At 46.2% G+C, this 25,598-nt stretch overlaps 1 protein-coding gene across 2 annotated transcripts in view; it reads right to left on the reverse strand.

The window, feature by feature from the left end:
* KDM3B (lysine demethylase 3B) overlaps nt 1-25,598 on the reverse strand; it is an 892,876-nt gene that overhangs the window by 463,463 nt on the left and 403,815 nt on the right. The window lies entirely within an intron of this gene.

A 25,598-nucleotide genomic window follows, 5' to 3' on the forward strand; every position in this document is an offset into this window, starting at 1 on the left:
CCCCAAACCAAGGTTTGGAACAAGACCTGACAAGGGTTAATGTAAAAATGGAGTCCCCAATGAGGCTACGTGAAAAGATCCACAAAGTACTTTGCACTGTGGGGGCATGGTCACGACTGGCACAGGTATGCGAGGTGGATACTGTAGACTCACCACATACACAGTCTGTAACCCCAAGCTAAAGAATTCAGCAAACAGTTCATGCTAAAGGAGTAAGACAAGAGGAACCTCAATATTTTGGAGAGCTTCTAAATTAGTAATCATTTTAGCTCATGTGTGGACTACCTAAAAGGAGGTTTTACCTCACCATTAGATGAGGGAGTAGGAAAAAAAAAAAAAAAAAAAAACAGTTTACCTCATCAGTCAATTCAAAACTACTGATGTTGGTGGCAGCAGGTCCTAGGAAGGAAACATACCTTACCTGTAATCCTACTTCTGATGGATACAACTACCTGTGGATTCCTCACCTATTGAATACTCCCATTGCGCCAGCATTCGACGGAAATCTTCTTCCTAGCTTCTGCACGTCGACGAGGACGTCACAATTGCCCACACGACGCCGTCTGACGCCATACAGGCAATAAGAGGTTCTCGCCGACGTCAGTTCCCTTTTTTCCGTGCCATTCGAAACGGTTATCTTCGAGGGAGCTACTGTTGCTGCTCGACGTAGTTAGTGTTTTTTTGCTATTTTTTACTTTGAGACATTACAATGTCGCAAAGAAAGTCAGGATTCAAGCCCTGCCGAGAGTGCGGAGGCAAAATGTCGGTAACGGACCCACATTCTGACTGTTTGTGGTGTCTTAGTTCCGACAACGACAAGTGCGATTCTTGTCAACGTATGAATCCTAAGGCCCTGAAAGAGCGTGAGGCCAAACTTTTTCTTGCGAAGTCAAAGAAGGAGAAAAGACATCACCGAAAGTCATCTTCACCGAAGTCGCATCGGCGTCGTCGAGAATCTCGACGCCGGTCGAGTAAGGAGAGGTCTCGTTCGAGGTCACCTTTCGACTCGCCGTCGAAAGACTTGGGAAGTTAGTCCCACCGTCTCTCCCCAGCCGCCGACGCCGTTACCATCTCCGACTTCACCAATGTCACTGGTTAATCCTCCTTCGGTGTTCGAGGTTCCACAGCCTCAGGTGTTTTCTCCGTCCATGCAGACGTCGGGACCGGCGTCGATGTCGCCTTCGAATCAGGCACCTCAGTACCCGGCTTTCCCAGCCCCTGGAGCCGATAGTACCGCATTCTTGAATGCGATGTTCTCCATCTTCCAACAGATGGCTCCAGGTGGTGGACCGGCTGGTCTGTCAGGCCCTTTGGCCTTCAACATGGGTTCTCCGGCTCCACTACAACCGGCACCCTTTATGCCCTTTCTTCCCTTGGGAAATGTGGGCTCGATGCCAGTATCGGCGCCTGTGGCTTCAGCTCCTGTGGCATCGGTGTCTCAGCCAGCGACGCCGACTAGACCTCCACCGACTCCGGAACAGTCTTCAGTCCGTCCTGCTCCACGTTCGGTGGCTAAGAAATCCATGGCGCCGTTGGATCCGGCGTCCGACGGATCCGAGGACCGGCGTCAAGCTTCGACATCTGCTGACGCCATGTCGACATAGAGGAGAGACTGCATTCGAGGAGGCTTGCTCTTCGCCTCCTTGAAGAGCAAGAATACCGCAGACAGGTGTTGGAGGAAGGGGAGATTGAGGACTGTCGTGAAGGTCTCCATGGCTTGGACACTGCTAGTGGTCTGGACACCTCTCCTGAATGGGACTTGTCATCACCTGGGGAGTACACAGAGGAGGCAGCGACTTTTCATTCAGTCATTAGAAAGGCGGCTGACTTTTTGGACCTCCCTTTGCCGGTGTCTGAGACCAAGCCGAACATCTTGACAGAAGTGTTGCACCCTGCCTCAACAACTGCAGAGCCACTTTTGCCTTTTAATGAGGCGCTACTGGACCCCATTATGAAAGTCTGGAAGAAGCCGGTATCATCTTCGGCGGTGAATAGATCTGTGGCTCGGAGATATCGGGTTGCACCGGCTGACCCAGGCTTTCTTTCCAGGCATCCATCACCTGAAAGCCTAGTGGTTCAGGCTTCTTGCTCAGCCCGATCTGCTCCTGGATCCTTTCCAGCTGTGCCCTCGGATAGATACTCCAAAAAGATGGACATGTCATCAAAGAAGGTTTTCTCGTCATGTAGCATGGCTTTGAAATCCACCAATGCTACGTGCATCTTAGGGAGATACATTTACGCCCTGATGGACGAGATTAAGTCGACGCACACTGAGGTTCCTCAAGAATTACTGAGCCTGGTTTCTGATGCTCAAGCAGCGGCAACCCAGGTTATTCAATCTGGGTTGGATACATCCGACTCTGTTGCTAGAGCTATGGGTACTGCTGTGGCTACGAGGAGGCAGGCCTGGCTTTGTAGCTCTGGTTTTTCCTCTGATGTACAATCGACCCTTTTGGACCTTCCTTTTGATGGCGACAAGCTTTTCGGTGCCAAGGCGGATTCGGCTTTAGAAAGGTTCAAGGAGAGTAGGGCCACTGCCAAGTCGTTGGGCTTGCAATCCTCTTCTTCTGCTTCCTCCAGATTTTTTAGGACGTTTCGAGGATTTGGTCGTGGTTCCTCCTCCTCCTTTCGAGGAAAATTCCAGCAACCCACCTCTGCTCTCTCCTATAGATCTTTCAGAGGGAGGGGTAGGGTCCGCACCAGGGGAGCCACTCAGCAGCACTCTGCCTCTTCCTCTTGAGGGGTGCAGCATGGGAATCAGCCTTAGGCTTCCGCCAATTCCTTCTCACTCCACTCCTGTAGGGGGAGGGTACTGAATTTTCTCCACAAGTGGGAGGTCATAACATCAGACTCCTGGGTTACCAGCATTGTGGGGAAAGGCTATGCCCTACCCTTTCGGGAGTTTCCGCCCCCCATCCCTCCTACTGTTCAGAAGACCACCACCTGTTACTAGAACAGGAGGTTCAAGTCCTCCTTTCAAAGGGTGCGGTGGAGTTGGTTCCAGAGCAGGAAAGGGGTCAGGGTTGTTACTCGAGATACTTCCTGATCCCCAAGAAGGATGGTCGATTGAGGCCAATCGTGGACCTGAGGATCTTGAATTGGTTCCTCAAACAGGAGAAGTTCAAGATGCTGACCCTAGCTCAGGTGCTTTTGGCGCTGAACGATGGAGATTGGATGGTGTCTGTCGACTTGCAGGATGCTTACATTCATATCCCGATACTCAAGTCGCACAGGAGGTATCTCCAGTTTGTGGTGGGGTCGCAGAACTATCAGTTTGCAGTCCTCCCATTTGGTCTTAATTCAGCACCCCGAGTCTTCACAAAGGTGATGTCAGTGGTTGCGGCGGAGCTCAGAAGGATGGGGATAGCAGTTTTTCCTTATCTGGACGACTGGTTGATCAAAGCCAAGTCTCCGGAGCTCATGCTGCATCACCTTCAGTCGACAACCCAGTTGTTGTTCGACCTGGATTTTTCAGTGAATGTACCTAAATCTCACCTAGAGCCCTCTCAGCGCCTCCTGTTCATAGGGGCAGTACTGGATACAACATTGAGTCACGCCTTTCCTCCATCTCAGCGGATTCCAGACATTCAGGCGTTGGTTCCAATGTTCCAAAGTGGAGCGGTCATTCCGGTCCTCAAGGTCCTACGCCTGCTCGGTCTGTTGCTTCTTGCATTCTGCTGGTCACACATGCTCGCTGGCACATGAGGGCTCTTCAGTGGTGCCTCCGGAGGCAGTGGTCTCAACACAAAGGGGATCTCGGAGGATCAGTGAGCATCTCCGGGGACGCTGCTTCGGATTTAAAATGGTGGATTGCGGACAGCAATCTTTCCCAAGGAAGGCCGTTCTCGCAACCTCCGCCAGTGACCACAGTAATAACGGATGCTTCCACTCTAGGGTGGGGAGCTCATCTGGGGGACCTGGAGATCAAAGGTCTTTGGTCTCCAGTAGAACAGATGTTTCATATAAATCTGTTGGAGTTGTGGGCTGTACGTCTTGCACTCAAGGCCTTCCTTCCATCCCTTCACGGTCAGTCGGTTCAGGTCCTGACTGACTATACTACTGCGATGTGGTGTATAAACAAGCAGGGAGGAGTAGGGTCATATCTTCTCTGCAGAGAAGCTCTACGGCTTTTGTCCTTGGAAAAGGACCATCAGATTTGTGTGGTAGCAAATCATCTGGCCGGAGTCTTGAACGTGTGTGCGGATTCTCTCAGTCGCCGTTTCTCGACCGATCACGAGTGGCGTCCCCATCCAGATCAAGTCCGTCTAATCTTCCAGATGTGGGGGTTTCCTCGGATACATCTGTTTGCCACCCAGGAGAATTCGCACTGCCCGTTATTCTGCAGCCTCCAGTATCCGGTACAGGGAGCGTTGGGGGACGCGTTTCAGATGACCTGGTGCGACCAGTTGCTTTACGCGTTTCCCCCCATACCCTTAATTCCTCGAGTTCTGAGGAAAATTCATCAAGACCGGGCCCAAGTCATCTTAATAGCTCCGGATTGGCCAAGGAGGGTGTGGTACTCGGTCCTTCTTCAACTCTCACTGTGCCCTCCACTCCGTCTCCCTCTCAGGGCAGACCTCCTCTCGCAATCTCAGGGGCAGGTTTTACACCCCCCACCTCCAGAGCCTGCACCTTCATGCCTGGAGATTGAACGGGGCAACCCGAGTTCCTTTTCTCTCCCGCCTGATGTAGTGGATGTTATCTTATCAGCCAGGCGACACTCCACTAAATCTATCTACGCTAATAGTTGGGCTAAATTTGTGATTTGGTGTGGAGAGAGGCAAATTGATCCCTTACGTGCTCACTTATCAGATATCTTGTCTTTTGCATTGTCTCTGGCACAGATGGGTTTGTGCAGTGGCTGAGGTTAAGGGATACTTATCTGCCCTGTCAGCCTTTCTATGTCTTCCAGACCAGCCTTCTCTATTCAAATCCCCTATAGTACTTAGATTTTTGAAAGGTCTTATTAACAAATTTCCTCCCACTCCTTTCATTATGCCTCAGTGGGATTTAAACTTGGTTCTGACTTTTCTTATGGGTTCCCCGTTTGAGCCTAAGCATTCTTGCCCCTTAAGGTTATTGGTCCTAAAGACGGTTTTCCTGGTTGCAATTACTTCTGCAAGGAGAGTGAGTGAGCTGCAGGCTCTATCTGTAAAACCCCCTTACACATCTTTTTATGGGGATAAGGTGGTGTTGAGGACCAAGGCTGCTTTCCTACCGAAGGTTGTTTCACCCTTTCATATGGCCCAAACGATTACTCTTTCCACGTTTTATCCTCTGCCTCATCCATCAAAAGAAGAAGAGAGACTACACCGCCTAGATCCATGGAGAGCGCTAAGCTTTTATGAGGACAGAACAAAGGATTTCAGGCTGGAGGATCAGCTTTTCATCGGGTACGTGGGAAAGAGGAGAGGAAAGGCAGTCCACAAGAGAACACTCTCCAGGTGGGTCATTCTTTGCATTAAAATGTGTTACTCTTTAGCAAAGAAAGTACCCCCTGATGGTATAAGAGCTCATTCCACCAGAGCTAAGTCGGCCTCTTCAGCCTTGGCTAGGGGTGTTCCTGTGGTCGACATCTGCAAGGCCGCAACTTGGTCATCCCTCCACACTTTTGCGAAGCATTACTGCTTGGATTCTGAGGTTAGGAGGGATGGCCATTTTGCACAGTCAGTGCTGCAGGATTCCTTGGTTTGACCATTCAGGGACCCACCACCGAGTGCGGTACTGCTTTGGGACTCTATTCAATAGGTGAGGAATCCACAGGTAGTTGTATCCATCAGAAGAACGAGTTACTTACCTTCGGTAACGACTTTTCTGGTGGATACATTAGCTACCTGTGGATTCCTCACGGTCCCACCCGCCTCCCCGTTGCCTGCCTGGTCTAACCAAGTTGTTCTTGGGTGTGCTCCTCTTGGTTTTTGAGGACTTGTACATATACTGTATATATGTATATGTATAATTATTTGTGTATTCATTTAGTTATTTTATTTAAAAAAAATTAAAAAAAATACGTTCTTGAAATGATGTATGTATCTTGAATGTCATTAAATATTGCTTTTTGTTCATTTATCTCAATGGCCTATTATTCTCAGGCACGTAAAAAATGTTGGTACTGACGTCGGCACGTCGGCGAGGACCTCTTATTGCCTGTATGACGTCAGACGGCGCCGCGTGGGCAATTGTGACGTCCTCGTCGACGTGCAGAAGCTAGGAAGAAGATTTCCGTCGAATGCTGGCGCAATGGGAGTATTCAATAGGTGAGGAATCCACAGGTAGCTAATGTATCCACCAGAAAAGTTGTTACCGAAGGTAAGTAACTCGTTCTTCTCTTCCAGGGGAATCCTCATCTAAGTCATAAGCAATTAATATTCCACCGTCCATCTGAGGGGACCCCAAGGCACATATTTTATATATATATATATATATATATATATATATATATATATATATATATATATAGATATATATATATAGATAGAAAATGTCACTTACCCAGTGTACATCTGTTCGTGGCATTAGTCGCTGCAGATTCACATGCTGTGCACAGTCCGCCATCTGGTGTTGGGCTCGGAGTGTTACAAGTTGTTTTTATTCGAAGAAGTCTTTTCGAGTCACGAGACCGAGGGACTCCTCCCATTTCGACTCCATTGCGCATGGGCGTCGACTCCATCCTAGATTGTTTTGCCCGCAGAGGGTGAGGTATGAGTTGTGTATGCTAGTAATAGTGCCCATGCAATGGAGTGAATGCGTATGTACATAATAAAGTTTTAAGTAATATATTTACAAATGTACAAATGTTTGAGATCTACTTCTAAACGGCTACAGGCTCCCGGGGAGGCGGGTGGGCGCATGTGAATCTGCAGCGACTAATGCCACGAACAGATGTACACTGGGTAAGTGACATTTTCCGTTCGATGGCATGTGTAGCTGCAGATACACATGCTGTGCATAGACTAGTAAGCAGTTATCTCCCCAAAAGCGGTGGTTCAGCCTGTAGGAGTTGAAGTAGTTTGAAATAATGTTCTTAATACAGCTTGACCTACTGTTGCTTGTTGTGCAGTTAGCACATCTACACAGTAGTGCTTGGTAAATGTATGAGGCGTAGACCATGTTGCTGCCTTACATATTTCGTTCATTGGAATATTACCTAGAAAGGCCATGGTAGCACCTTTCTTTCTGGTTGAGTGTGCCTTTGGTGTAATAGGCAGTTCTCTTTTAGCTTTAAGATAGCAGGTTTGAATGCACTTAACTATCCATCTAGCAATGCCTTGTTTTGAAATTGGATTTCCTGTATGAGGTTTTTGAAAGGCGATAAATAGTTGTTTTGTCTTTCGAATTAGTTTTGTTCTGTCAATGTAGTACATTAGTGCTCTTTTGATGTCTAATGTATGTAGTGCTCTTTCGGCTACAGAATCTGGCTGTGGGAAGAACACTGGTAATTCTACCGTTTGATTTAAGTGGAACAGTGATATTACTTTTGGTAAAAATTTAGGATTGGTCCGTAGAACAACTTTATTTTTGTGTATTTGAATAAATGGTTCTTGAATGGTAAATGCTTGAATTTCACTCACTCTTCTTAGAGATGTGATGGCAATTAAAAATGCAACTTTCCACGTTAAGTAGCATTTCACAAGAGTGCATGGGCTCAAAAGGTGGACCCATGAGTCGTGTTAGGACAATGTTGAGGTTCCATGAAGGAACTGGTGGTGTTCTTGGTGGTATAATTCTCTTTAGGCCTTCCATAAATGCCTTTATGACTGGTATCCTAAACAATGAAATTGAGTGCGTAATTTGTAGGTAAGCAGAAATTGCCGTAAGATGTATTTTAATGGAAGAGAAAGCTAGGTTAGATTTTTGCAAATGTAGTAAGTATCCTACTATTTCTTTTGCAGATGCGTGTAAAGGTTTAATTTGATTATTATGGCAGTAATAAACAAATCTTTTCCACTTATTTGCATAGCAGTGTCTAGTGGTAGGTTTTCTAGCTTGTTTTATGACCTCCATGCATTCCTGTGTGAGGTCTAAGTGCCCGAATTCTAGGATTTCAGGAGCCAAATTGCTAGATTCAACGATGCTGGATTTGGATGTCTGATCTGTTGTTTGTGTTGTGTTAACAGATCTGGTCTGTTGGGTAGTTTGACATGAGGTACTACTGAAAGTTCTAGTAGTGTTGTGTACCAAGGTTGCCTTTCCCATGTTGGTACTATTAGTATGAGTTTGAGTTTGTTTTGACTCAACCTGTTTACTAGATATGGAAGGAGAGGGAGAGGGGGAAAAGCGTACGCAAATATCCCTGACCAGTTCATCCATAGAGCATTGCCTTGGGATTGATCTTGTGGGTACCTGGATGCGAAGTTTTGGCATTTTGAGTTTTCCTTTGTTGCAAATAGATCTATTTGAGGTGTTCCCCACATTTGAAAGTAATTGTTTAGTATTTGGGGGTGAATTTCCCATTCGTGGGTTTGTTGGTGATCTCGAGAGAGATTGTCTGCCAACTGGTTCTGAATCCCTGGAAAAAATTGTGCTATTAGGTGAATGTGGTTGTGAATCGCCCAATGCCATATTTTTTGTGTTAGGAGGCACAACTGTGTCGAGTGTGTCCCTCCTTGTTTGTTTAGATAATACATTGTTGTCATGTTGTCTGTTTTGACAAGAATGTATTTGTGGGTTATTATGGGTTGAAATGCTTTCAGCGCTAGAAATACTGCTAACAGTTCTAAGTGATTTATGTGAAACTGCCTCTGATGTATGTCCCATTGTCCTTGAATGCTGTGTTGATTGAGGTGTGCTCCCCACCCTGTCATGGAAGCATCCGTCATTATGACGTATTGTGGCACTGGGTCTTGGAAAGGCCGCCCTCGGTTTAAATTTGTACTGTTCCACCATAGAAGCAAGATGTATGTTTGGCGGTCTATCAACACCAGATCTAGAAGTTGACCCTGTGCTTGTGACCATTGTGATGCTAGGCACTGTTGTAAGGGCCGCATGTGCAATCTTGCGTTTGGGACCATGGCTATGCATGAAGACATCATGCCTAGGAGTTTCATTACCATTTTGACTTGTATCTTTTGTGTTGGATACATGGCCTTTATTACCTTGTGAAATGTTTGAACCCTTTGTGGACTTGGAGTGGCAATCCCTTTTGCTGTGTTGATTGTCGCTCCTAAGTATTGCTGTGTTTGACACGGCAAAAGGTGTGACTTTGCGTAGTTGATGGAGAAACCTAGCCTGTGAAGGGTCTGTATGACATAGTTTGTGTGCTGTGAACACTGTCTTAGCGTGTTGGTTTTGATTAACCAGTGGTCTAAGTACGGGAATACATGTATTTGCTGCCTTCTGATATGTGCAGCTACTACTGCCAGGCATTTTGTAAAAACTCTTGGCGCAGTTGTTATTCCGAATGGCAACACTTTGAATTGGTAATGTATTCCTTGGAATACGAACCTTAGGTATTTCCTGTGTGAAGGATGTATTGGTATATGGAAATACGCATCTTTTAGGTCTAATGTTGTCATGTAATCTTGCTGTTTGAGCAGTGGGATTACGTCTTGTAACGTGACCATGTGAAAGTGGTCTGATTTGATGTAGGTATTTAGTGTTCTGAGATCTAGTATTGGTCTCAGAGTTTTGTCCTTTTTGGGTATTAGAAAGTACAGTGAGTAAACTCCTGTGTTTTTTTGTAGATTTGGTACTAATTCTATTGCGTCCTTTTGTAGCAATGCTTGAACTTCTAGTCCTAGAAGATCTATATGTTGTTTTGACATATTGTGTGTTTTCGGTGGGACGTTTGGAGGGAATTGGTGAAATTCTATGCAATAACCATGCTGGATAATTGCTAAGACCCAAGTGTCTGTTGTTATTTCCTCCCAAAGTTTGTAAAATTGGCTTAGTCTTCCCCCCACAGGTGTTATGTGATGGGGTTGTGTGACTTGTGAGTCACTGTTTATTTTGAGGAGTTTTGGGGCCTTGGAATTTTCCTCGATTTCTTGGGAATTGGCCCCCTCTATATTGCCCCCGAAAACCTCCCCTCTGATATTGACCCTGGTAAGTAGGCCTTGTTTGTGAGGTTGTGGTTTCTGTGGGTTGACCTCGAAACCCTCCCCTAAAAGGTGTTTTTCGAAATGTGCCTCTGCTCTGCGGGGAGTAGAGTGCGCCCATGGCTTTGGCTGTATCAGTGTCTTTTTTGAGTTTCCCAATGGCAGTGTCTACCTCCGGCCCAAACAATTGCTGTTCATTAAATGGCATATTGAGCACAGCTTGTTGGATTTCCGGCTTGAACCCTGAAGTGCGCAGCCATGCGTGCCTTCGTATCGTGATTGCAGTGTTTATTGTCCTTGCAGCTGTATCTGCTGCATCCATGGAAGACCGTATCTGATTATTTGAGATACTTTGTCCCTCTTCTACCACCGGTTGCGCTCTTTTTTGGAACTCCTTGGGTAAGTGTTCGATGAAATGTTGCATTTCATCCCAATGAGCTCTGTCGTATCTTGCCAAAAGTGCTTGTGAATTGGCAATACGCCATTGATTTGCTGCTTGTGCTGCAACCCTTTTTCCCGCAGCATCAAATTTGCGGCTCTCTTTGTCTGGAGGTGGTGCGTCTCCTGAGGTATGAGAGTTGGCTCTCTTACGAGCTGCCCCGACAACTACTGAGTCTGGTGTTAGTTGTGTTGTAATATAGATTGGATCTGTTGGCGGTGGCTTGTACTTTTTCTCCACCCTTGGAGTTATGGCTCTGCCTTTAACTGGATCCTGAAATATTTGTTTTGAATGTCTTAGCATTCCTGGGAGAATGGGAAGGCTTTGGTACTGGCTATGGGTGGAGGATAGGGTGTTAAACAGAAAGTCATCCTCAATTGGTTCAGAATGTAAGGTGACGTTGTGAAATTCGGCTGCCCTTGCGACCACCTGTGTGTAGGATGTACTGTCCTCAGGTGGTGACGGTTTTGTGGGATAGGAGTCTGGGCTGTTGTCAGACACTGGAGCATCGTAAAGGTCCCATGCATCGGGATCATCCTGACTCATTGTAGTATGAGCTGGTGAGTGCATCAGTGGTGGAGTTGTTGCTGGTGATGCATGTATTGATGGTGGTGGAGACGGTGGTTGGGTTGTTTTCCTTGCCACTTTTGCCTGTGGTTGCTTGTCCTTTTGTTGAAAGGCAAGTTTCCTTTTTATTTTGATTGGGGGAAGAGTGGTTATCTTCCCTGTGTCCTCATGAATATGAAGCCTTCTTTGCGTGTAGTCAGGCTCCACAGCTTGAAGCTCCTCTCCAAATCTGTGTGATTGGGAGGTTAATCCTTGTTCCTCTGTATAGGAACTAGTTTTCGGCTCTGAGGCTGGATGTTTCGGAACCGAAACCTTTTCGGAAGTCTTTTTAGGCTCTGAAGAAACCTTCTTTGTTTTCGGCGTGGTGTCTCGGTGCCGAAATTCTTCGGTGCCGCTGTCTCTGTGCCGAAGTTTCTCGGAGCCGCTGTCTCGGCTCCGAGGTTGCTGTGTGGCGGTATCTCGACCGGAGTCGGATGACTTCGACACCAGCATGCCCTTTTTCGGTGCCTTGGATCGGTCACCTAGTTTTCGGGTTAAGCCATGGCCTGTTGGCGGTGGCGTCCCCTGGGCTTTTGTGGACTTCTCGTGAGTATTGATTTTCGACGTCTTACTCACGGTTTGGGGTGTTTCTTCGGCGTCGAGTTCTTCAGAATCCGACTCGTGGATGGAGAAAGCCTCTTCTTCCTCCTCGAAACGTTCTTGACCTGTCGGCGTGGACGCCATTTGTAGTCTCCTGGCTCTTCGGTCTCTCAGCGTCTTCCTCGACCGAAACGCTCGACAGGCTTCACAAGTATCCTCCTTGTGCTCGGGGGACAAGCACAAGTTACAGACCAGATGCTGATCCGTATACGGATACTTGTTATGGCATTTTGGGCAGAAGCGGAATGGGGTCCGTTCCATCAGCCTTGAAGTCGCACGTGGCCAGGCCGACCAGGCCCCGACGGGGGATCGAAAAAACCCCGAAGGGCCACCGGAGCTCTTCAAATTTGGTGTCGATTTGTTCTAACTAACCCGATACCGAACGCAAACAATACCGACGATTTTTTCTGAGATTCTAACTAACTTTCCGACCCGAAACACGGAGCGAAAAGGAACACGTCCAAACCCGATGGCGGAAAAAAAAACAATCTAAGATGGAGTCGACGCCCATGCGCAATGGAGTCGAAATGGGAGGAGTCCCTCGGTCTCGTGACTCGAAAAGACTTCTTCGAAGAAAAACAACTTGTAACACTCCGAGCCCAACACCAGATGGCGGACTGTGCACAGCATGTGTATCTGCAGCTACACATGCCATCGAACATATATATATATATATATATATATATATATACACACACACACGTGTATATATAAATACACAGCCTATAATAATAAAATGAAAAATGTCAAAATTACACTGACCTTGGAGCACATGAGAGAGAGAGAGAGAGAGAGAGAGAGAGAAAGAGTGTGCGTGTGTGTCTGTCTGTCTAGAAGTAAAATGTTACTTACCCAGTAGTCATCTGTTCGTGGCAGGTAGTGCTGTAGATTCACACGTTTTGCATAAGTCTGCCATCTAGTGTTGGGTCCAGAATGTTGCAAGTTGTTTTTGTTCAAAGAATCTTTTCAAGGCACAAGATCAAGTGACTTCTCTTCTCAGTAATAGTGTGCATGGGCATCGAGTCCTTTGTTAGATTGTTTTCCCGCAGGTGGGTGAGGTAAGGAGTATATGGAAAATGTCACCTACCAGTGTACATCTGTTTGTGGCATGAGACGCTGCAGATTCACATGCTGTGCATATCCCGCCATCTAGTGTTGGGCTCGGAGTGTTACAAGTTGTTTTTCTTCAAAGAAGTCTTTTCGAGTCACGAGATCGAGGGAGTCCTCCCATTTCGGCTCCATTGCGCATCAGCGTCGACTCCATCTTAGATTGTTTTCCCCGCAGAGGGTGAGGTAGGAGTTGTGTATATAGTAATAGTGCCCATGCAATGGAGTAAGTATGTGTGTACATAATGTGTCTAAAAGTGATATATATAAATTTACAAATTTACAAATGTACAAGTTTATTTTTATCAACTTATAACGGCTACAGGCTCCCGGGGAGGTGGGTGGGCGCATGTAAATCTGCAGCGTCTCATGCCACAAACAGATGTACACTGGGTAAGTGACATTTTCCGTTCGATGGCATGTGTAGCTGCAGATACACATGCTGTGCATAGACTAGTAAGCAGTTATCTCCCCAAAAGCGGTGGTCTAGTCTGTAGGAGTTGAAGTTGTTTGAAATAATGTTTGTAAAACTGCCTGTCCTACTGTGGCTTGTTGTGTTAACACATCCACACAGTAATGTTTAGTGAATGTATGAGGCGTAGATCATGTGGCTGCCTTACAGATTTCTGTCATTGGTATATTTCCTAGAAAGGCCATGGTGGCGCCTTTCTTTCTAGTGGAGTGTGCCTTTGGTGTAATAGGCAGTTCTCTCTTTGCTTTAACATAACAGGTTTGAATACACTTAACTATCCATCTGGCAATGCCTTGTTTGGATATTGGATTCCCTGCATGAGGTTTTTGAAAAGCTACAAACAATTGTTTTGTTTTGCGGAATTGTTTGGTTCTATCAATGTAATACATTAGTGCTCTTTTTATGTCTAATGTATGTAATGCTCTTTCAGCTACAGAGTCTGGTTGTGGAAAAAAACCTGGGAGTTCCACTGTTTAAGTGGAACGGTGATATAACTTTTGGTAAAAATTTGGGGTTTGTGCGTAGAACCACTTTATGTTTGTGTATTTGTATAAAGGGTTCCTGTATGGTAAAGGCTTGTATTTCACTTACTCTCTTAAGAGATGTGATAGCTATTAGGAAGGCTACTTTCCATGTTAAGTATTGCATCTCACAAGAGTGCATGGGTTCAAATGGTGGACCCATGAGTCGTGTTAATACAATATTGAGGTTCCACGAAGGAACTGGTGGTGTTCTTGGAGGAATGATCCATTTTAGACCCTCCATAAATGCTTTTATGACTGGGATTCTAAATAATGAGGTTGAATGTGTAGTTTGCAGATAGGCAGAAATTGCTGTGAGATGTATTTTAATGGATGAAAAAGCTAAGTTAGACTTTTGCAAGTGTAGTAAGTAGCTTACAATGTTTGTCGTGGACACGTGTAATGGTTGAATTTGACTATTATGACAGTACTGACAGGTCTAGTAGTGTTGTATACCATGGTTGGCATGCCCAAGTTGGTGCTACTAGTATTAGTTTGAGTTTGTTTTGACTCAATTTGTTTACTAGATACGGAAGGAGTGGGAGAGGGGGAAAAGCGTAAGCAAATATCCCTGACCAACTCATCCATAACGCATTGCCCTTGGAGTGAGGGTGTGGGTACCTGGATGCGAACTTTTGGCATTTTGCATTTTCTTTTGTTGCGAATAGGTCTATTTGTGGTGTTCCCCAGTTTTGGAAGTAGGTTTGTAGTATCTGGGGATGAATTTCCCATTCGTGGATCTGTTGGTGATCTCGACTGAGATTGTCGGATAACTGGTTCTGAATTCCTGGTATGTATTGCGCTATTCGGCGAATGTGATTGTGAATCGCCCAATGCCAAATCTTTTGTGCTAAGAGACACAACTGTGATGAGTGTGTCCCTCCCTGTTTGTTTAGGTAATACTTTGTTGTCATGTTGTCTGTTTTGACAAGAATGTGTTTGTGGGCTATTAGTGGTTGAAATGCTTTTAGTGCTAGAAACACTGCTAGTAGTTCTAGTTGATTTATATGAAGTTGTTTTTGCTGAGTGTCCCATTGTCCCTGGATGCTGTGTTGGTTGAGGTGTGCTCCCCACCCTAGCATGGAAGCATCTGTTGTGATCACGTATTGAGGCACTGGGTCTTGGAAGGGCCGCCCTTGGTTTAAATTTATAGGATTCCACCATTGAAGCGAGGTGTGTGTTTGGCGGTCTATCAACACTAGATCCTGAAGTTGACCCTGTGCTTGTGTCCATTGTGTCGCTAGGCACTGTTGTAAGGGCCGCATGTGTAATCTTGCATTTGGGACAATGGCTATGCATGAAGACATCATGCCTAGAAGTTTCATCACTAATTTTACTTGATATTGTTGGTTTGGGTGCATGCTTTGTATTACGTTTTGGAATGCTTGTACCCTTTGTGGACTTGGAGTGGCAATCCCTTTTTTTGTGGTGATTGTCGCTCCTAAGTATTGTTGTATTTGACATGGCTGTAAGTGTGATTTTAGGTAGTTTATTGAGAACCCTAGTTTGTGAAGGGTTTCTAGGACGTATTTTGTGTGTTGAAGACATTGTTTCTGAGTGTTCGTTTTTATTAACCAATCGTCTAGATACGGGAATACGTGTATGTGCTGCCTTCTGATATGTGCTGCTACTACTGCAAGGCATTTTGTAAATACCCTTGGTGCTGTTGTTATCCCGAATGGTAACACTTTGAATTGGTAATGTATTCCTTGGATTACAAACCTTAGGTATTTCCTGTTTGAAGGATGTATGGGTATATGGAAGTACGCATCCTTGAGATCTAATGTTGACATGTAGTCTTGTTGTTTGAGCAAGGGGATTACGTCTTGAAGTGTTACCATGTGAAAGTGATCTGATTAGATGTAAAGATTTAGTGTTCTGAGATCTAAGATGGGTCTCATCCTTTTGTCCTTTTTGGGTATTAGAAAATACAGGGAATAAACCCCTGTTCCTTTTTGATGGTTGGGTACCAGTTCTATTGCGTCTTTTTGTAACAAGTGCAAGTCCAAGTGCTGTTTGGACATGTTGTGTGTTCTTGGAGGCACATTTGGTGGTAATTGTAGGAATTCTATGCAATAACCATGTTGGATAATGGCTAGGACCCACAAGTCTGTAGTTATTTCCTCCCAATTTTGGTAATAATCTGTAAGTCTCCCCCCCACTGGTGTTATGTGTTGGGGATTTGTGACGTTGAAGTCACTGTTTAGTTTGTGGGGTTTTTGGGCTTTGGAATTTCCCTCTGGTTTTAGGGAACTGTCCACCTCTATATTGTCCCCGAAAGCCTCCTCTTTGATACTGGCCCTGGTATGTGGGTCTGGCTTGTGAGGTTGAGGGTTCTGTGCTTTTGCCTCGAAACCCCCCTCTAAAGTGTGGCTTCCTGAATGTGCCTCTGCTCTGTGGTGAGTAGAGCGCGCCCATGGCTTTGGCCGTGTCAGTGTCCTTTTTTAGCTTTTCTATAGCTGTATCCACCTCCGGCCCAAACAACTGTTGTCCATTAAAAGGCATATTAAGCACAGCCTGTTGGATCTCTGGCTTAAATCCGGAGGTGCGGAGCCATGCGTGTCTCCAAATAGGCACTGCTGTGTTCACAGTTCTGGCGGCTGTGTCCGCCACATCCATTGCCGATCGTATCTGGTTGTTGGAGATACTTTGGCCCTCCTCCACCACTTGCTGTGCGCGCTTTTGAAACTCCTTGGGAAGATGTTCAATAAAATGCTGCATTTCATCCCAATGAGCCCTGTCATATCTTGCCAATAAAGCTTGTGAATTGGCAATGCGCCATTGATTGGCTGCTTGTGTTGCAACTCTTTTCCCCGCTGCATCAAACTTTCGACTTTCTTTGTCGGGTGGTGGTGCATCCCCAGAAGTCTGTGAGTTTGCCCTTTTGCGTGCTGCGCCTACTACCACTGAGTCAGGTGTTAGCTGCTGCGTGATGTACACGGGGTCCGTAGGTGGAGGCTTGTACTTTTTTTCCACTCTAGGTGTAATAGCTCTGCATTTGACGGGGTCTTGAAACACTTGTTTTGCGTGCTTTAACATCCCTGGTAACATCGGCAGACTCTGGTACTGGCTGTGTGTTGACGACAAAGTATTAAATAAAAAGTCATCCTCGATAGGTTCAGCATGCAGTGTTACATTGTGAAAAGTAGCTGCTTTGGACACCACCTGCATGTAAGCAGTACTATCTTCAGGTGGTGACGGTCTTGCCGGGTAGCAGTCTGGACTATTGTCAGATACTGGTGCATCGTAGAGATCCCATGCATCTGGGTCATTCTGGGACATCCCTGTGTGCATTGGAGATTGCATCATAGGGGGTGTTGCAATTGGTGACAGTTGCGGCGAGTGCAGTGGCGATGGTTGTGGCGAAAAACGTGGTGGAGTTTTTTCTTTTGCCACCTTTGCCTTTGGCTGTTTCTCTGTTTCTTGGAAAGCAAGTTTCCTTTTCATTTTAATAGGGGGAAGAGTTCTTATTTTCCCTGTATCTTTTTGAATATGGAGCCTTCTTTGTGTATAATCTGGCTCTCCCAGCACCAATTCTTGTTCAAATCTATGGCCTTGAAGTTGAGATGACAGGCCTTGTTCCTCAGAATAGGAGCTCTGTTTCGGCTCCGATGCTCGATGTTTCGGGACTGAAACTTTTTCCGCAGTCTTTTTCGGCTCCAAAGCCACCTTTTTCGGTTTCGGGGTGCGACTTTGCTCGGAGCCAGTATCTTGGTGCCGAGTATACTCTGTGGCGGTATCTCGTCCGGAGTCGGATGTCTTTGACATGTGTGTGCCCTTTTTCGGTGCCGATGGTTGGTCACCGTGTTTACGGGTTAAGCCATGGCCTGCAGGCGGTGGCGTCCCCTGGGCTTTCATTATCTTGGTGTGAGTTTTAGCCGGGGCAGTTTTACTCACGGTTTTCGCCAGCTGCTCACTTTCGGCCTCGTCCGAATCCGGAATGGAGTAAGTCTCCTCCTCTTCGACGCCGTGTTGTCCTGACGGCGCCATTTGAAGCCTTCGAGCTCTCTGGTCCCGTAGCGTCTTTTTCGACTGAAATGCCCGGCAGGCCTCGCAGGTATCCTCTTTGTGTTCGGGGGACAAACACAAATTACAGACCAAATGCTGGTCTGTGTAAGGATACTTATTGTGGCATTCGGGGCAGAAGCTGAGTGGGGTCCGTTCCATTAGCCTTGAAGACGCACGCGGTCGGGCCGACCAGGCCCCGCCGGGGAACGGAAACCCCAAAGGGCTACCGGAGCTCTTCTTTTATTCGGTGTCGATCTGCCATAACTAATCCGATACCGAACGCAAACAATACCGTCGAGTTTTCAGAGATTTAACTAACTTTCAGAACCGAAACACGGAGCGAAGAGGAACACGTCCGAACCCGATGACGGAAAGAAAACAATCTAAGATGGAGTCGACACCCATGCGCAATGGAGCCGAAATGGGAGGAGTCCCTCGATCTCGTGACTCGAAAAGACTTCTTCGAAGAAAAACAACTTGTAACACTCCGAGCCCAACACTAGATGGCGGGATATGCACAGCATGTGTATCTGCAGCTACACATGCCATCGAACATATGGATTAAGAGAAAAGATGCCCATGCAATGTATTTATATTGAAGTTATATAAGAATGCTACCACGATGTCCACAGGCTTCCGAAGAGGAGACGGGCGCATGTGTGGCTGTACATACACACATGCTTTGTATAGACTGTAAAGCAGTCCCCTCAAAAAAAGCAGTGGTTAACCTGTAGGAGTTGGAGTGGCTTGAAACAGTGTCCTAAGCACAGCTTGACCAACATTAGCTTGTTGCCGTGCTAAAACATCTACACAATAGTGTTTAGTAAACAAATGTGCTGTAGACCAAGTAGCAGCTTTGCAAATGTCAGCTATTCGTATGTTACCTAAATAAGACACAGAGGCACCCTTTTTTTAGTGGAATGAGCCCTAGGAGTAATAGGCAATGGTCTTTTAGCTTTAAGATACCAAGTTTGAATACACTTGGCTATCCATCTGGCTATACCATTTATTGACATGGGACTGCCTTCGTGAGGCATGGAGGACGCTACAAAAAACGGTTGGGATTTCTTAAACTGCTTAGTTCTGTCAGTATAATACATAAGAGCTCTCAATGTCAAGTGTGTGAAGAGCTCTCTCTGCAACTGAGTCTGGTTGTGGAGGGGGGGGGGGGAGAAAGATAACTCAATTGACTGACTAATATGTAATGGAGGAACCACTTTTGGAAGGAAGTTAGGATTTGTCCTAGGAACTACTTTATCTTTATAACTGAAAGAAAGGTTATTTTAATGTTAGAGCCTGTATTTCACTTCCACGCCATAAAGAAGTGATAGCTACAAAGAAGGCTACCTTCCATGAAAGGAACTGCAAAGAACAAGAATGCATAGGTTCAAAAGGTGGACCCATGAGTCCAGTGAGGACAACATTTAGGTTCCATGTTGACACTGGGGGAGTCCTGGGTGGATGACTCTTTTGAGACCTTCAATTAAGGTTTTAATAACAAGAATCCTGAATAAAGAGGTATGTTGTCTGTTCTGAAGGTAAGCAGCTATAGCTGCCAAATGAAGTTTAATAGATGAGTAAGCTACGTTTGCATTTTGTGAATGTAACAAAGTCCTGAACTGAGGCTTTGAATGGGTCAATGTGCTTAGGTTGACAATAGCAAATAAAACGCTTCACTTTGCAATATAACACTGTCTAGATGTATGTTTACGTGCTTCCCTAAGAATTTCCATACATTTAGAGGGGAGATTCAAGTAACAGAATTCTATGGCCCCAGGAGCCATATCGCAAGATTGCGTGTCTTGGGATCTGGATATCTGATTTGACCGTGACTTTGTGTGAGAAGGTCCAGCCTATTGGTGAGTTTCTCGTGAGGAACCACTGACAGATCCAGCAGGGTTGTGAAAGAAGGTTGACGTGCCCATGTGGGAGCTACAAGGATCATGGTGAGTGATGTTTGTCTCATTTTGTGAACTGGAGACAGAATGAGTGGGAGAGGTGGAGAAGTGAAAGCAAATATCCCTGACCTTTTCATCCACATAACATTGCCCTTGGATTGAAGGTGTGGGTATCTGGACGCAAACCTTTGGCATTCTGAATTTTCTGCAGTGGCTAAGAGATCTAATTCTAGTGTCCCCCACATTTGAAGGTACTGATGAAGTACTTGGGGTGAAGTTCCCATTCGTGGACTTGTTGCTGCATCCTGCTGAGGAGGTCTGCACATTGGTTGTCCATCCCTGGGAGATACTCTGCCAGTAAGTGAATGTGGCAGTGAATTGCCCATTTCCTAAATGTCCGAACAAGTAGGGACAGCTGAGAAGACCGTGCCTCCCCTGTTTCTGCAGATAATAAATGGATGTCATGTTGTTTGTGTAGACTAGAACCACTTTCTGGGAGAGATGAGGTAGAAAAGCTTTGAGTGCTAGAATGACTGACTGTAACTCCAAATAGTTGATGTGAGAAGTTTGTTGAACTGGATCCCATAACCCTTGTATTGTGAGGTTGTTGAGATGTGCTCCCCAACATGTCTGTGATGCATCTGTAGTCAGAGTGATGTGAGGTACAGGGTCTTGAAAGGACCACCCCTTGGAAAGGTTGGTGGGATTCCACCATGGCAGAGTGCAGTGAGTCTGGCAGTCCAACAACACTAGACCCTAAAGATGACCCTGTGACGGAGGCCACTGATGAGGTACACTGCTGTAAAGGGCGCATGTGTAGTCTGGCTTGGGGAAAATGGTAATATTTGATGCCATCATCACTAATGACTTCATCTCTGTTCTTACTGTGTAAGAGTGGTTTTGATGTAGCTGTGAAAGAAAAGGCTGAAAAGCTTGAATTCGAACAGGGCTTCCATATGCCAAAGCAGACTGCATATTGAGGACTGCTCCCAAATAGGGCTACCTATGTAGAGGTGGGATTTAAGAAAGTTGACTGTAAACCCTGGAGTGTGCAGAAGGTCTAATGTGGTTTGAGTATGACTCGGACACTGCTGGATGGTACTGGCTTTGATGAGCAAATCGTCCAGGTGGTGGAATATCCGTGTGTGTGGTCTTCTAAGAAATGCTGCAACCACTGCAAGACACTTTGTGAAGACCCAGGAAGCGGTTGTCACCTGGAATGGTAAGACCTTAAATTGATAATGATTCACTGCAATGACAAATCTTAGATATTTGTGGTGTGCTGGGTAAATGGGAATGTGAAAGTATGTGCCCTTTAGATCTAGAGCTGACATGAAGTCGCCTTGTTGTAATAGGGGAATGACATCTTTGAGAGTGACCATATGGAGATGCTCTGAGAGGATGTATAGCTTGAGTGGCCCGAGATCTAGAATGAGCCTTAGTGACCCATTCTTCTATGGTTTAAGGAAGTATAGGGAATATACTCCTAGACCCTGTTTTGAGAGGGGAACAGGCTCTGAGTTCTAGGCAGTAACCATGTTGGATTGATAGAATCCACTGGTCTGTGGTGATATTGAACCCTTGATGGTAAAACTGCATTTATCTTTCCCCTACTGGAGAAGTGTCAGCCTGTGGAAGGTGTAAGTAGTCACTGGAGTGTATTAAAGTCAGATACTCTGGAGGTGTATGCCTTACCTCTGCCTTTATTGCTAGCACCTCTATATGACCTTCTAAATGAACCTCTACAGTAGAAATGGGTGGCTTGTTTAGCTTCTGAGGTGGAAGGCTTATTGGATGAGGGTTTAAAACCTCCCCTGAATTGTTGGCACGGAAAATTACTCCTTTGTTGTGTAATAAGTAGGGCCCCCATAGCCTTTGCTGTTTCTGAATCTTTTTTCAGTTTTTTACATTGTCGACCTCCTGGCCAAAAAAGATGTTCTTTGTCAAAAGGCATATTTAGAACTACCTGCTGGATTTCAGGTTTAAAATCTGAACATCTGAGCTAAGCATCCCTTCTAATAATAATGCTGGTATTAATACCACGTGCAGCAGTATCAGCTGCACAAGTGGCACACCTAATCTGAAATAGTTTGGCCCTCGAAAACTATTTCTTCTCCCTTTTTGCGATGCTCCTCAGGGAGATACTGGAGGAGGCCTTCCATTTCATCTCAGTGAGCTCTATCATAGCTGTAGGAATCTGGCCTGGTGTGTACCTAAGGTACTTATACCAGGTCCAGGTATCCCCTATTAGTGTCTAGAAGCCAGGCTCTCTAGAGGTAGCTGTGGATGAGCAGCGAGGGCTTATCTAGGAGACATGCAAAGCTCATGAATACCACTGTAGCCACACAGCACTTACACACATGAAAGAAAACACTTAGTGTTACAAAACGAAAGGTGCTTTATTTTAGTGACAATACCAAAAAGTACTAGAGAAGCAGCCATCCAATAGGAGGTAAGTAACACACTAAATATATATACTAGTTATCAGAAATATGAATAGAAAGAGATAGAAAACAGTGAAAATGCTATTAGACAATAGTGACTCCAGGGACAGCCCGGACCAAATACTAAAAAAAATGAATACAAACACAAGACCCCCACCTAGGTAAGTGGAATGTGTAAAGGGGAGCGGGGGTACAAGAAAACCCCAATGTTAAGTACCACAGAACACCCTAGCGACTAGGAGGAGAGGAGTAAACTACTAGATTTTCCAGAAACCACCCAAACGGAGGAAAAAGAAGAAAATGCAACACCCAGACAAATCTGCAAGAAACCAGAGGTGGATTCCTGAAGAGGAGGACCTGTGGAAGAAGGGGACCAAGCCCAGAAGTCACAGAAGAGTCCACGAGGAATAGGAGCTACTAACCACCCAGCTTTGGATGCAGGAGTTGGTCGACAGTGATAAGAAGGTCAGCATTTCAGCCCTGGAGTTGGTGAGGCATTCCTGAGAGATGCAGACATCCCTCCTGAAAGGAGAATTGCTCTCGGTCGTTGGTGCAGGAATTCCACTGAAAAGCCTTGGCAAAGGCAAATGTTGCAGATGGCGAAAAGTAGAGCTAATGAGGACCAGCAAGGCCCAGGAGGACTCAACCCAGGATGGGGAGTCAGAGGGGACCCTCAGCGACACAGAGAGCCTACAGAACCAAAGACAGCACCCACAGGAGTCCCACAGGATGGGGACACAGGAGTCGCAGAAGAGCTCACGCAACACAATTAGAGAAGGGTCCCATGCCGCCGGAGAACCAACCAGAGGGTTGTGCATTGCAGGAAGGAGTGCTGGGGGTTGGAGCTACACGTAGCTTGAAGATCCCTTGGAGCAAAGGCAAACAAGCCTTGGCAGCTGCAAGAGACACAGTGCACGGGGTAATGTCCTGTGTGGGAAGGCAAGGGCTTACCCTCCCATCAAAGTTGGACAGCTGGCAGAGAGGCGCGAGAGGATTACTCCGGACCACCACCTGTGATGCATGATCCATAGAGCTCAGGATGAGAGGAGATCAACGCAGCGGGTCGTTTTTGCAGTTGGTGCCTGCGGATGCAGGGGAGTGATTCCTTCACTTCAATGGAGATTCCTTCTTCCTTCTCGTGCAGGCTGAAGACTTGCCGCCCTCAGAGGAAGCACAGCCGGGGAAATGTTGCAAAGCTGGAAGGAGCTGTGGAAACAATGTTGCAAGCAGAGTCTTCTCCGTGGATGCAGACTGTCGGTTCCTGGAGGGTCCAGTAGCGGTTCCAATGGCTAGAAGCAGAAGTAACGTTTCAGAGGAGTCCTGCTGTAATCTTGCAAGCCGAATCAAAGGACCCACCCAAGAGAGAGACCCTAAATAGCCCTGATAGGGGGATTGGTCACCTAGCCAGATGGGCACCTATCAGGCGGGGGATCTAATGTCACCTGTCTGTCCTGGCCACTCAGATGCTCCCAGAGGTCCCTTCCAGCCTTGAATTCCAGATGGCAGTACCCAGGGACCCTCTGGAGGAGCTCTGGGCACCTGTCCTGGGGTGATGATGGACAGGGGAGTGGTCACTCCTCTTTCGACTGTCCAGTATAACGCCAGAGCAGGGACTGGAGGTTCCTGAAATGGTGTACACTGGTTTATGCACGGAGGGCACCAAATGGGCCCTTCAAAGCATACCAGTGGCTTGGGAAGGCTACCCCTCCCAAGCCATGTAACACCTATTCTGCCTTCCTGGGCTTGAGCTGTTCAAGCAGCAGGAGGGCAGAAACCTGTCTGAGGGGTAGCAGCAGCTTGGTCTGCCTCAAAAACCCTAGAAAATGGGGGCACCTCTGCTAGTGCCAGGGTACCCTCACACACAGGTACTTGCACCCTGCCCTCTGGGATGACAGAATGGCCTGGTGCAGAGCCTTATGGTGAAAAAGGGTGCATGCTCCCTTTCACGTAGGCTGCAATGGCAGGCCTTCGTTACACTTTGCATGGGGCTCCCCATGGGTGGCATAATATCTGCTGCAGCCCCTGGACCCTCGTGCCCTGCATACCTGTGTACCATATACTAGAGACTTACATGAGGGTACCAGTATGTCAAATGTGGGGTGAAAATGGTAAAAGTTACCAAGATAGAAGGGAGAGAGCATAATCACTCAGGTCCTGGTTAGCGGGATCCCAGTGAACACAGTTAAACACACTGACAACAGGAAGAAATTGAGGGTAGCCATCGCAAGAAAGAAGGTACTTTCCTACAATAGCATGCTAGGAGTACCTGTGAACTGGCAATACGCCGATAATTGGCTGCTTGTGCAACTACTAGTTTTACTGCTGCATCTAGTTTTTTTTTTTTTTTTTACTTTGTCAGGGGAAGGTGCATTTCCTGTTGATTGACTTTTAGCACGTTTCCGTGCATTGCTGACAACAATAGAGTCAGAGAATATTTTTGTGACTGAATATATAGGGTCTGCCTTATATTTCTTTTCAACTCTTGCTGTAATGACTCTAGATCTAATAGGCTCTTCGAACATGTCTGTGGCATGTCTTAGCATGCCAGATAGCACGGGCATAAACTGACTTTCTTTATGGATGATAGTGTATAAAAAAAAAAATCTTACTCAATTGGGTCAGAATGCATTTGTAAATTATGATATGCAGCTGCCAGTGCTATGACCTTCTGATATGATGCTGCATCTTCAGGAGGAGAAGGGCATGCAGGGTGTAAATCAGGGTCATTTGAAAGTATGGATTCTGGTCATATGAATCACATGGCTCTAAGTCTTGTGTAATAACCCCCAAATTATTTCCTTGAGATGATGGTGAACCTTGTGGTGAAATCTGTGGCTCAATATTAGGTCGAGGAGATTGTGGAGGTGGTGGAGGAGTAAGAGGACGGACAGGAGAGTGTGGTGGAGAAGTCGGAGGTTAAAGTGTTTGCATGGGAGGCCGGGGCCGATGTACTTACAGGGTGCGCCGAGGTGAGAAGCTGACTTTCGATGTCAGATTGAACATCCAAACACAGATCTTCTATGGAGAAAGCCTCTACGTATGCCTCAACGGGGGCATGTTCTTCCTCGAAAATATCAAGAGTGTCGTCCGCTGTCTTCGACCCCTTCTATAAAAGACGCACTCTTTGGTCCCAGAGGGTCTTTTTGGATCAAAAAAAGATGGACAGGCGTCGCAAGTTTCTTCTCTCTGATATGGGGACAAACAAAGGTTACATACCAGGTGTTTATTGGTGTGTGGGAATTTCAAATGGCATTGAGTGCAAAACCGAAAATGGAGTGTGTTCCATCAACCCTGCATTTCTCAACACCACATGGAGTATTAGGCCAGAGGTGAGCGTTGGTGCCCCGAAGAGCGGCTAATCGACCCTGGACATAGAAATGTGGGTTGAATGCATTAGAAAGAGAAAGCATCATCGAAACACAATACCTTCACTGAAAGAAAGACGGAAAAGAAAAGTTCGGGATAC

The sequence above is a fragment of the Pleurodeles waltl genome, chromosome 7 (assembly GCF_031143425.1).
Source record: "Pleurodeles waltl isolate 20211129_DDA chromosome 7, aPleWal1.hap1.20221129, whole genome shotgun sequence".
In the NCBI taxonomy this organism is placed as follows: Eukaryota; Metazoa; Chordata; class Amphibia; order Caudata; family Salamandridae; genus Pleurodeles; species Pleurodeles waltl.